The following is a 12,310-nucleotide window of genomic DNA, read 5'->3' as shown; positions in this document are numbered from 1 at the left end:
AAAGAAAAATTAAAAAAAAAACAGTTAAAAGAAGTTAACTTTGAAAGACTAATGAATCCTGGTAAAAAAAGCCATGAATTCTATGTGCAGTATTCTCCTAGCGCTGGAGTTCTCCCGTTCTCATTGATCGGTAAACTTGGTCTTGGCTGGCCGTTCGTGCTGATCTTCTGGGGGAGGGGCCTGTTGCCGTGGTTCCCAGATGTCTTTGCCGGAGGCGGAATTGCCCCGCCTTTGCCAGGTCTGGGCTAAGCAATCTGCTCGGGTTTGCTCTCGGGAGCTTTTGTTCCCTGCAAGCTCTCAGTAGGTTTGGAGGACCAGAGTGAAAATGGTGGCCTCCCAATCTCCTCCCAGAGGAGCCGAGAACTCGGGACCCCACTCCTCAGTGCGCCCCCAGAGAAAAGCAGTCAGTCACTCCCGTCTCCCCGGTCTCCGGCCACACTCCGTGCTCACCCGGCCTGTGACCGAGCGATTCTATCTCTGGCACCTGACTCGGTGTGGAGTCTGCAAACCCAGCAGATCCCTGAGGTGCGCTCCCGCGCCACTCCTCCTCGGGGAGGAAGGGGAGTCTCCCCCGCTCTGCCGCTTGTTGGGTCCCTGCTGGAGGAGCAGAGGCCCGACTGTGCCGCGGATCACAGTTTATGGCAACCCTGAGCTGAGAGCCCGCGCCTTGGCTCCGTCTTTGCAGCTGGCTTCCCTGCTCTGATACCTGGGAGCTCTGCAGCACTCAGCACCCCCAGTCTTTCTGTGACCCCGAGGGTCCTGAGACCACACTGTCCCACGAGGGTTCCACCCCCCGCTTAGCCACTGGAGCGACGTCCCTTAGCGGAGCCAACTTCTAAAAGTTCCCGATTTTGTGCTCCGCGGCTGTAGCACTCGCCAGTAGTGGCTGATGGAGGCCCCCCTCCCCCGCCGTCTATCCTCCCGAATATCGCCTCAGATTCACTTCTCCGCACGTTCTACCTTCCAGAAAGTGGTCGCTTTTCTGTTCAGAGAGTTGCTGCTGTTCTTTTCTTTGATCTCCTCTTGAGTTCGTAGGTGTTCAGAATGGTTTGATCCCTATCCAGCTGAATTCCTGAGACCAGACGAAATCCAGGTCTCCTACTCCTCCGCCATCTTGCTCCGCCCCCCATTTTATTATTTACAAATATTTTGTTGCAAAAGGAAAAAAAAATGCAACGCAGTATAAAAGATTGACAGCATCATCAAATTTATTACACAGTTTTCAACTTATCAGAAAGACAAATCATTGAGAACATGGGGAACAAGGCCCTTTTTTCTCGTTTGCTGTCAGGAATTAAAACTAAAAATTGTATAATTGAGTAAAAACAAAACAAAAAATGGGGAGAAAAAAATTCCCCAGGTAAATGGTTTTTCTCACATTCTATATTTTTTTTCCTTAAACTATCACCTTACTTGGTTGTCTCTGCATTTTAAAAAGGCATGAGATGCTTATAGTGGATATCTGGAGGAAAAGGAGGGTCTCCAAAGCTTGAGGATGGAGGTGGTGGGGATGGAATTGGGGGTGGGGGCAGATCCACCAGGTGAAGGGCTGAAGGAGGGCAAATGAAGTGGGGCAGTATATGTGGGAACTATCTCCCGGGCAGATGAGGATACAAGGTTCTAAGGGTGTGGTCTATCCATCAGCAGAAGCACTAGAATCTCAGGAGTGGTTCCATGGAGATATTCCCCTTCTTGAGACTCAGATACACATTTCTGAGACTATACCTCAAACTGTGACAGGTTCTACCAGGTGGTTGGCCTCACGTCCACTTTTTCTCCATTAAGAACTTTCCTTGGGAGGAGTTCCAATAATTTGTGAACAGAGTTTTCAGAAGCCTTTACCGCCTCAGCATACCCTTTAGATTGGCCATTTGCTCCATTCTCTGCAAATTTCAACTCTATCACATCGTAGATTCCTACCAAGTGAATGACCTGGATCTGCTGCTGGTCTGTGGTTCACCAGGAGAAGTTGCCCACATAGTTCACCTATTTCGTAGGCCACTGTAGGTATGCAGAATTGCAGGGGTCTTGTTGCTGGGCTTGGAGGTGGCTCCTGGCAAACAATAGGAGGTGACTCCATGTTGCTGCTCCTGTCATCTGAGGGCTGTGAGGTGGCTATCAACACATCATCATACAGGTCAATCTGATCTGTATTGCTGAACTCCAGGTTCTGATTGAACTCTTTGTCAGCATATATATCAATCAAGTTCATTCCTTCTGATATGGCTCTAAAAGGAAGATTGAGAGCCCAGAGAGTGGCTGATTTCACTTAGCATAATGTTCTCAAGGTTCATGCACATGGTAGCATGAAAAAGGATTTCCTTCTTTTTTTAAGGCCGAATAATAACCCATTGTATGTATACACATGTGTTTATCCATTCATTAGTCAACGGACATGTGGATTGCTTTCACCTCTTGGCTACTGTGAATGGTACTGCTATGCACATGGTTGTGCAGGTATTTTTTTTTTTTAAGATTTTATTTACTTATTTGACAGAGAGAGACACAGCGAGAGAGGGAACACAAGCAGGGGGAGGGGGAGAGGGAGAAGCAGGCTTCCTGCTGAGCAGGGAGCCCGATGCGGGGCTCCATCCCAGGACCCTGGGATCATGAGCTGAGCCGAAGGCAGACGCTTAACAACTGAGACACCCAGGCGCCCCTGTGCAGATATTTCTTCAAGACCCTGCTTTCGGTTCTTTTGGCTATACACCCAGAAGTGGGATTGCTGGAGCCTTTCCTTCCTTCTTAAGGCTGCATAATATTCCATTGATTATATATACCACATTTTGTTTATCCATTCATCCCTCCATAGACATTTGGGTTGTTTCCATATTTTGGCTATTGTGAATAATGCTACCATGAATGTGGGTATACAGATCTGTTTCTGGGTTCCTTCTTGATGAATGCCTGTGGCTCCCTGTTCATTTGTTCATTCATCATGCCTACTATATGCCAGGAACAGTTGTAGGCATTAGGATACCTCAGTGATCAAATCAGACAAAAGCACCTGCCCTATTAGAGCTTAAATTTCAAGGAGGGAAGGCATTCCATAAAACAGAAATATAATAAATAATGTATTAAGGGAGATCATGATACATGCCTTGGGGAAAAATAGGGCAGAGTTAGAGTGATAAAATGAGATGGATGGGTTGCAATTTTAAATGGGATGCTCAGGATAGGCCTCACTGAGAAGTGACATTTGGGCAGAAATTGACAGAGCTTAGGGAGGAAAGCCAGAAAATAAGATCTATTCAGCCATCAGGGAGAAATGATAAGAGCATCAGTTTAAGTGATTTCTTAACCAAAATTAGAAATGTGTAAAGAATTGAGTTTTTAGGATTATGTCAGTGATAATCTTTTCTCTGGTGGACATCATTTAGTGCAATTATATATAGAATATAGTTGTGGCAGAGACATTTCTCTGTATTCACCGGACTCTTTCATTTCCCTCCTGGGCTCACAGGAACACTACTTTTCCCAGACCCATGTCTAGGTGGGACCATGTGACTAGTTCTGGATGAAAGAATGCAGATAGAGGTCATGTAGGCCACCAGGTCTCCACCTCCCAGGTGGTCCTCCACCCTCCCTCATCCTTCTCTCTCTCTCCCTCTGCACTCGGGTTTGATGGAGGCAAAGGATCTAGTGGAGGACTCCAAGGCTCAGGGGACAGAAGAGCCACAATATGAAAGAAGCTGAGGCCCCTAAGTCCCTGCCAAATTGATGGCATTATGAGATGAGCAAGAATTAAACCTTTTGTGTGAGTGTAAGCCATTGAGCTTTGGGGTGGTTTGTTACAGCAATTAGCCAATTCTAATGTGTCTCCTATCCTAACATAGAGCTGAAGCCAGCTGGAAGTTATTTCTTTTCTAGTTATGTGTAAAGCAAACATTCCTACATTGAGTCCCAGGTAGACAGCTCCCTGGACAGATGGTGTTGCTGCTTTTCTTACACAACTTTCTGCTGCTCCCACCTGAGGTTTGCTGGGGGTGAGAGAACAAGGCCTTCCCTACCTTGAATAAGACTCTAGATTCATAGACTTTAGATGCTATGAATGTTTTGCCCCTCTGTGCAGGACTTCCCATGCATGACACCACGAAAGGTGCTTCTGCCAATGGCAGGGCCTTCTGGGTAAAACTGTATTCAAAATAATCTTAAATACATCGACTCCTAGCTTCCCAACTTTACTAGTGTACCTCAGAAGTAAAGCGTTGCCTGGTATCTTCCAGTCATTTCCTGTTCTTTTTCATCCCACTCAGATGGAACGATCACTGTCCCCTCTTTGTAGTTTATTCTAAAACGTCTGAGCTATGACTTTCCAGTGTTTTGGGGGGCTTTTGTTTGTTTGTTTTTGGTCCCTGGGAAAGTAAAACACTTTTCTCCATGGGTCTTAGCTTTAAATCATGGGCATACCTCAGGTTTTGACTGAAGAAGTTATTTTAATGAATTTTAAATCTATTCTTGATTTGATGGTTTTGGGGAATGGGTTGATTATCCAAGGCTCTAAAATGTCTGTCAGTTCCCCTGAGTTCCCTCTAGTTCACTAATGTCTTATCGCAGACAGCTGGAGTGCCCTGAGCCACACTCCTGGCCTGCCTGATTTCAGTAGTCATACGAACAATTCCACGCATATGGACAACATCCTACCTCAAGTGTACGCATGGTGTCTCTCTGCTTTTCTTAGTGCTTTCTCAGAAGCTGTGGAAGTTGGCTCAACTGGTATGTGGGTTTAGGGGAACCCAAGGCAAGACAGTTGGAAATGGAAGTGCTAGAAAAGGCACACCCTCAGGATGGGACACTGAAACTGGTGAGATGAAAGCAAGGACCCCCGTGCCAGTGGTGTGTGGCATGGAGAGAACCTCTGGTGAGCTCATCCTCATAAATGCTAAGAATCTCACCAGCAGAGGACTGGCATGAGGTTTAGGTAGAAGGGGAAAGCACTGACTTCCACAGTACTTATGAGGGTAAGTATGAGGATGGTGGAGTCGACTGACTTTTATTATCTGCTCTAACAACCTGGAAGAAAGAGAATGGTCTAACTATCAATTCAGGGCATGCTGTGAAGCCCAGAAAGTGTTCATGGCAGCATTAGAGAGCTGCTTATCAACTGGTAGGTGACAGATGTGCTAGTAAGGAGACTGCTCGTCATTGACAGGTTTCATTTTGGTGAGATCAGAGCACTTATAAGGAAGGTGTAGGATGTTGAGGCATGGGATGGCATATTTCGTGGATGCACCTGAGAATTCTGAAGCCCTAGATTCTTCGGAGTGGGAAGAAACATTCCCCTCCAACTTGCTAGAGAAGAGCAGCCCCCCTTTGCCAACAGATGACATGAAGCCTTCACCTGAGGAGGAAGTCAGATGATGCTCATCCTTTTCCAGGTCTACCCACACCTTCCACCATTGCCATCAGATGAATAATTAGGGTCAGCTCTTGGCATAGCCCAAGCAGTCCCTGCTGCGGAAGCAGAGAGCGCACTTCTGGAAGAACTGCAGGATCTTACTAATATGTCCTGGGAGGAACCTAGAGATGTGTGTGGGAGTAGATCTTGAGGGAGCTGGGTAGAGGGAGTGGAACATGAAGTTCTATAGGGAAGCATTTATTGACCTGGAAGCACCTTCCCATGATGCAGGATTTAACTTCCTGGTTAAGGACCCTTAATAGGTTGCTAGCTGCGTTCTTGGATGGTTGGATATGACAAGAGCTTACGATAAACGAGGCAGAAATGCCACAACTGCCTGGGCCAAGTACAGAGAGAAGAGGCAGAAGGGCATGTTCAAACTGGTTTACTGAAGGACACCAGAGAACCTAACCAATGACTGCGTTGCCCAGGAAGAGGGACCCTTCACTAAGACAAGAAGGAACACACTAATGAGAGTGGCAGTGGCCGCACTGAGTCAATGGTGGCTGTCCTCCACAGGCTGGAGACTATGGCTCTCCACCCCTCAGACCTCAGGATGGGACATGGGAGCTGGTCAGTGGACAGTCCCTGTAAACGGCCCATGTCTCACCTCAGGCATGCACCAGGGGATCGCTCTGCTTTCTGCTTTAGGACTTCCTCCAAAGTCTTTTTGGTCCACATAGATGTGATCCAGAAGTGTGGGGGAAATTAATGCCTTAGGGGACAGACTTCAAGGAACGAGGAAGAAGTTAGGGAGTGAATCCCCCAGCCTCCCTGTCCTTCAGTGGGATAATGCTGAGACACATTCTCCATGGTTCCTTTGAGGGTCTTGTAGTGGGACTGAGTCCCTGATGTCCACAGCAGTAAAAAGTCTCCCTGTTTTGGCCTCTTTTTTGCTCAGAAAGTCACCATGTGTTATTCTTTCTCCTGTTCTGTCTCCCTGTCTTAGCAGCCTCACTCCTGCTTCCTGCAATCACCTCCCAGTTCAACTACCACACCCCAGTTCTTATCTCACACTTTGCTTTTAGGGGAGCTCAAACTAAGGCTCCTCTACACCAAAATCTCAAGTTCCTAAAATTCATGTCTGGGTAGCATAATACGCTGGGCACCAGTTAGCCTATTAAAATTTCCTCCTTTGGAAAACATATCCTAGCTTAGCATTAGCTGATTCTTGGTACTATTGGCATTCTCAAAAATGTAGTACATTTCACTCTCTTTACCTCAAGTCCATTTAGGGGGAGGCAATATTTTCCTACAAATATTCCTATTGGCATTCTCAAAATTGTAGTACATTTCACTCTCTTTACCTCAAGTCCATTTAGGGGGAGGCAATATTTTTCCTACAAGCTCCATAGAAAGTTCTTGATAGCAAAGTTGAGACAATATAGGGAAAGCAAGAGGGACTTAACTCCTGTAAAGTCGCTGGTCTGAGGCAAGGGTTAAAATCTCCATAGGCTTAGAGACAAATACCTCCTGGGAAAGAGAACAAATGACAGATAACAGCCACCAGGGAGTAATGGTTGTCTGGGCAAAATAAGAAGTAACAACTCAAAGCCTGCTTGCACAAGTATTTCTATTTTCCAGGAGCCCTAAAGAACATCGACCATAAAGAAAGGCATCCTGTAACTGTCTTGTGTCCACTAAAAAGTAACAGCCACAAGATAATGATCATGGGACTGAAGGACGCTTCCCCACCCACAGCCCCTCACCCTTTGGAAAAGTGCCTTTACAAGCCTTGCAAGCTACCCCTTCAGGGAGTGACGCTCCTCTTTCTCATCGGCTCCTTGTATATAAGCTATCTCTAATAAACCCCATCTGCTTTCTTTGTCTCACTGAGACTCAAGAACCTGGTCTTGAGGGTCTGGTAACAAAGCCAGATAAAGCTCACAATATGAGTGAGCAAACAGCCGGAACCAGTATATTTCATACAGAGCAGCTGTTATTAAAAGCAGTAAGGGGACCTAATTAGGTCTAGTGCAATTGAAAGTAATCGCATTTTCTCATGTAAGCACTTCAGTGTGTCTGCACGCTGAGCCTTAGTTCTCCATGCTAACTTCCATCACTTATTTGCACTGCCATTTGCTAAGACCTGCTTTGCCTGAATTATTATCATCTGTTAGAGTTTGTATCTGACTTACTTTCAATCTGTACGTCAGATGTCTCTGTTTCCACCTTTATCAGGAAAAAAATCTTTCCTGATTTACATCTCAGACCCTGAAATATTCTCTTTCTGTAGACCCAAGCCTTACCACTTCATTTGAAAGCCTCCAGAATCTCATTTCGTCCACATTATCTTCTCTCTTAGGAGTGCAAGATTGTACTGGCTCCAGCCTCTCCAAACTCAGAACTCCTTCGAGCTCTCCTTTCCTGCCACCCCAGGATAGGCCCTCAGCGCCAGGCAGGCAGTGAGATTCAGACTGGTTGCTTAGATGTTCCTTGTCCTCATGGCTGTGGTTTTCCACTAGAAATTCCTTGATGTTGAAAATAACATCTTTGTAATTCAGTTCCTAGCACAAGGTCATGCACAGAGAAACACTTAATATAATCTTTTTTGTTGTTGTTGTTTAGTGGGGAGAGAGAGAGAGAATCTTAAGCAGGCTCCCTGTCCAGCCCGATGCAGGGCTTGATCTCATAACCCTGAAATCATGACCTGAGTGGAAACCAAAAGCCAGTCGCTTAACCCACTGAGCCACCCGGGCATCCCTTAATACAGTCTTTTATAAATGAAGACTGAGGGGCACCTGGGTGGCTCAGTTGGTAAACATCTGGCTCTTGGTTTTGGCTCAGGTCATGATCTCATAGGTCCTGGGATCGAGCCCCAGGTCTGACTCTGTGCTCAGAACGGAGTCTCATTCAAGACGCTCTCCCTCTGCCCCTCCCCTACTCTCGAGCTCTGTCTCTTTCTCTCTCTCTCTAAAATAAATAAATAAATCTTTAAAAACATAAATTAAGACTGAGCCAGATTTAAATTTAGAGAACGTGAAAGAAAAATTTTAAATGTGACGTTTTAATATAATCTAACAAGTGAACAATATTTTGCCTTGGGTTAATATTAGAAGGTTGGTGAGCAGGTTCACCTAGCTATAATATACTCTTAATACTTAGAAGCCCAAAGTAATTTAAAAACACAAGAAAATACTAAGTTACATGAGTTGGAGAAAGGAGAGTAACAGAATCAACCATATTCCTATAGAATGTGTACTGTTCTCTATGGTATAAAGATAATAATATAGTAATAACCTACATCCATTACCAGTGCTGTTCCTTTGTGTTATACAGCTCTAAAGGGCATAAGAAGAATTATGGTATTGGATAGAAGCTAGGTCCACTGAGCAAATGTTTCAGGAGTATTGAACATGGATAGAATGACAGAGATTATCTAATTCAACTCCCTGATTTTACACCTGTGGACTCAGAGGTAAAGATACTTGCTTAGGGCACTAAGGTAGTTAGTGGAATAATGAGCCTTCTGACTGGTAGGACTGTATTCTTCTACCGTGTTGTGTGGTTGTAGGGAATAAGGCTGTTGGTTTTTCTCAGCTGTAGGCTTATCAGGAAGTCAGGAAGGACTTCTAGGGATCTAGATAAAGGGGGGAAACTCTTCAAATGCAGACTAAAGTTTTATGAACAAAGATATTCATTATAGACTGTTTATAATAGCCAACAAATTAGAAATTATCTGAATTCCAACAATAAGGAAAGAGTTAAGTAAATATTAGGATAGTGGAATAACAGGATAATGCACAATGGAATACTGTGCAGCCATTAGGAGTATTCTAGAAAAAAAGTTTAATACCATGAGGGAAAAGCAGGATACTAAATTTATATATAGTATTATCTCACCTGGGTAGACATAAATACAATGCATAAAAAAGATAGAGACAAAAGCATACTGAAATGATAACTGGTTATCATGTATCTTCAGGTGCTGAAACTAGGTGGTGATTTTTAATTTTTTAAAGATTGTATTTATTTATTTATTTATTTGAGAGTGAGAGCGAGTGCAAGTGGGCAAAGGGGCAGAGGGGGAGGAACAGGGACAGGGAGAGAATCTCAAGCAGGTTCCACACTGAGCGCGGAGCCCCATGCGGGGCTCAATCTCATGACCCTGAGATCATGACCTGAGCTGAAACCAAGAGTCTGATGCTTAACTGACTGAGCCACCCAGGCACCCCTGATTTTTATTTTTTTTAAAAAAATAATGTTCTAAGGGTGCGTGGCTGGCTCGGCCAGTAGAGCATGGTACTCTTGATCTCAGGGTCACGAGTTCAAGCCTCATTCTGGGCATAGAGCTGACTTAAAAATAAATAAATAAATAAATAAATAAATAAATAAATAAATAAATAAAGTTCTAAACCTTTCATAATGATTTTTCTAACAGGAAACACTTTTAAGCAGAAACGATATGATGATCCAAAATGTAATAATCAGGTGCGCCTGGGTGGCTCAGTCGTTAAGTGTCTGCCTTCGGCTTGGGTCATGATCCAGGGTCCTGGGATCGAGCCCCGCATCAGGCTCCCTGCTCAGCGGGAGGCTTGCTTCTCCCTCTCCACTCCCCCCTGTGTGTTCCCTCTCTTGCTGTGTCTCTCTCTGTTAAATAAATAAAATCTTAAAAAAAGAAATAAAATAAAATGTATTAATCAAAACCTATAAATTTTTACATGAGAGTTTCAATATCTCTGCAACAATCTTTGAATAAGAGAGGGTGTATATCAGGAGAAGCCAGACTTTTCATCATAGTAATGTGCTGCTGTGGATATTTTTGACATGCCAAATACAAAGGAAGTAACATCAGAAAATATCAACTGGTTTTATAGCTAATTTGTGAAACTGACAAGAAAACTAGTAAACTTTCAGATTTTGTTTTTTTTACTCTAGGTCCAGCATTTTTTTCCTTATTTATTTATTTTAAATATTTTATTTATTTGAGAGAGAGGGAGAATGGGTGTGAGCAGGGGGCGAGGGGTGAGTGAGAGGGAGAAGCAGACCCCCCCCCCCCGAGCAGGGAGCCCGATGTGGGACCCGATTCCAAGACCCTGAGATCATGACCTGAGCCCAAGGTAGATGCTTAACCAACTGAGCCACCCAGATGCCCCTCTTTCCCCATTATTTAAAATTCATTCATAAACAACTTGATTTTATCTTGTGTGATAGTATGAAAATCATTGTCTTTGTGAGTTCAGGTCCTCTGAGAAGCAGATTCCAAGATGGGGTTAGATGTGCAAGAGAGGGTAATGGCTGTGAAGGATGAGAAGGGGAGGGCAGGACTAGGCAGGAAGAGCCTTCAGATGGAAACAAAGGTCCAAGTCCTGTGGAAGCAGAGAGGAAGGTGAGGTTGGGGAGTAAGGGTCTCAGACTGTAGTACAGTTCCAAGAGACATTCAGCCAGGCCGACGGGGAGTCCTCGAGCCAAACTACCCATTGAAGGAGTCTTGAGTTTCACACGAATAGGGACACATTTGTACCTCACCATGTTTAGTCACTGCCTGGGGGCAGCCTGTGGGAATTGTGACGTTGGTGCCTGGGCAGTGGTACATTCAGAGGGGTGGCTATTAGGGCCAGAGCCAATTATGCTCATCACAGCTGGGTATCTGGCCAGCACAAGTTCAGGGCCACCACAGTCATTAAGATGCACATTACAAGAAGATGGCTGGCTGGCTTATTCCCTAAGTCTTTGAAACACAGAATGCGTGAACTTGACATATTCTTTTTTTTTAATTTTAATATTTTATTTAAACCTAAATACCTAAAATATGATTTCAATGTATGTAATCAATATAAACCTTATTTATGAGATATTTTACACTTTTTTTATATTGTCTTTGAATCAGGTGTGGATTTTACACTCACAGCACATCTCAATTCATACTAGCCACATTTCAAGTGCTCAGTAATCATTTGAGGCTAGTGGCTACAGTATTAGACAACACAGAAGCACTACACTGCACACTTAAGGAAATATAAGCTGGAATCAGGAGGTCTGGGCTCTAGGACCCTCTTTGATTAACATGGTTACGACATATTCTTGAAGTTTATCACTATCTGCAGGAATGCTATGAGGCAACGCCTCAAGTAACTTGGAGTGAAGCACATCTGAATTTGTGGGCTGATAATGCATATCACTTTCTAATTGCCTCACACATGCAGAAATAGTTATCGTGTGCATATTTAACTTCTCCAGATGAACTTTGGCTGGGGATACACAGCTCATCTATTCTGTTGTACTTTGGTTTTGTTTTTGCTAATTCTCTATTTCAGGTAAATATAATGAAGATAATAATATATTGCAAATGAGATACCAATTCAGAACATTTCACAGTATTTCCTTTGGAAGTATTGGCTCAACAGAGATTATAATTACTGAAAAGCAGAAATGTAAAGCTGTCACACAAATTGAAGTGTTTCTACTTCTGCTGAAGCAATCAATAAAACCAGTTGTTGATTGTTATGCAGTCCAAATTGCCTACTGGCTAACTGGGTTTCTTCAAATTTAATTGACTAGATGTTGAACTGCTGTGATAACATATACCAGCATACCCAGCTTTTAAGGTGGCAAGAGTGCTGAAAAGTCACTATAGCCAATATTAATGAGTAAAACTCCTTCCAATTATTTTACACTTTGAAACAAAAACACTATTGAATTGTAAAATGGTCAAAATAGCCAGTAAGCTTGGATAATATAGGCGTTTATTAATTTTTAAAATTACTTGCTGTAACTAAGGAGGGACTCAGATTTTTGTCTCCGGAATCTTCTTTTTCAGTGTGCCTTTGTGTTACCAGGGCAGAGTAAACCCTGTATGGCCTGCTCACGGTAGGAGTTCAATGACTACCTCTTTTTTTTTTTTAACTATAGTATAGTTGATGCCCAATGTTACATTAATTTCAGGTGTACAACATAGTGATTCTACAACTC

General features: G+C 43.7%; 1 pseudogene; it reads right to left on the bottom strand.

Annotated features, from left to right (window-relative positions):
- Nucleotides 1-1,430: 1,430 nt before the first annotated feature.
- Nucleotides 1,431-2,218, bottom strand: LOC114206880 (cleavage and polyadenylation specificity factor subunit 7-like; annotated as a pseudogene).
- Between the last annotated feature and the right edge of the window lie 10,092 nt (nucleotides 2,219-12,310).

The sequence above is a fragment of the Eumetopias jubatus genome, unplaced genomic scaffold, assembly GCF_037043125.1.
Source record: "Eumetopias jubatus isolate StellerSeaLion01/CBP00866 unplaced genomic scaffold, mEumJub1_p1.0 scaffold_7, whole genome shotgun sequence".
In the NCBI taxonomy this organism is placed as follows: Eukaryota; Metazoa; Chordata; class Mammalia; order Carnivora; family Otariidae; genus Eumetopias; species Eumetopias jubatus.
The sequence above is the reverse complement of the archived record's forward strand: the minus strand, read 5'-3'. Positions and strand labels throughout refer to the sequence as shown.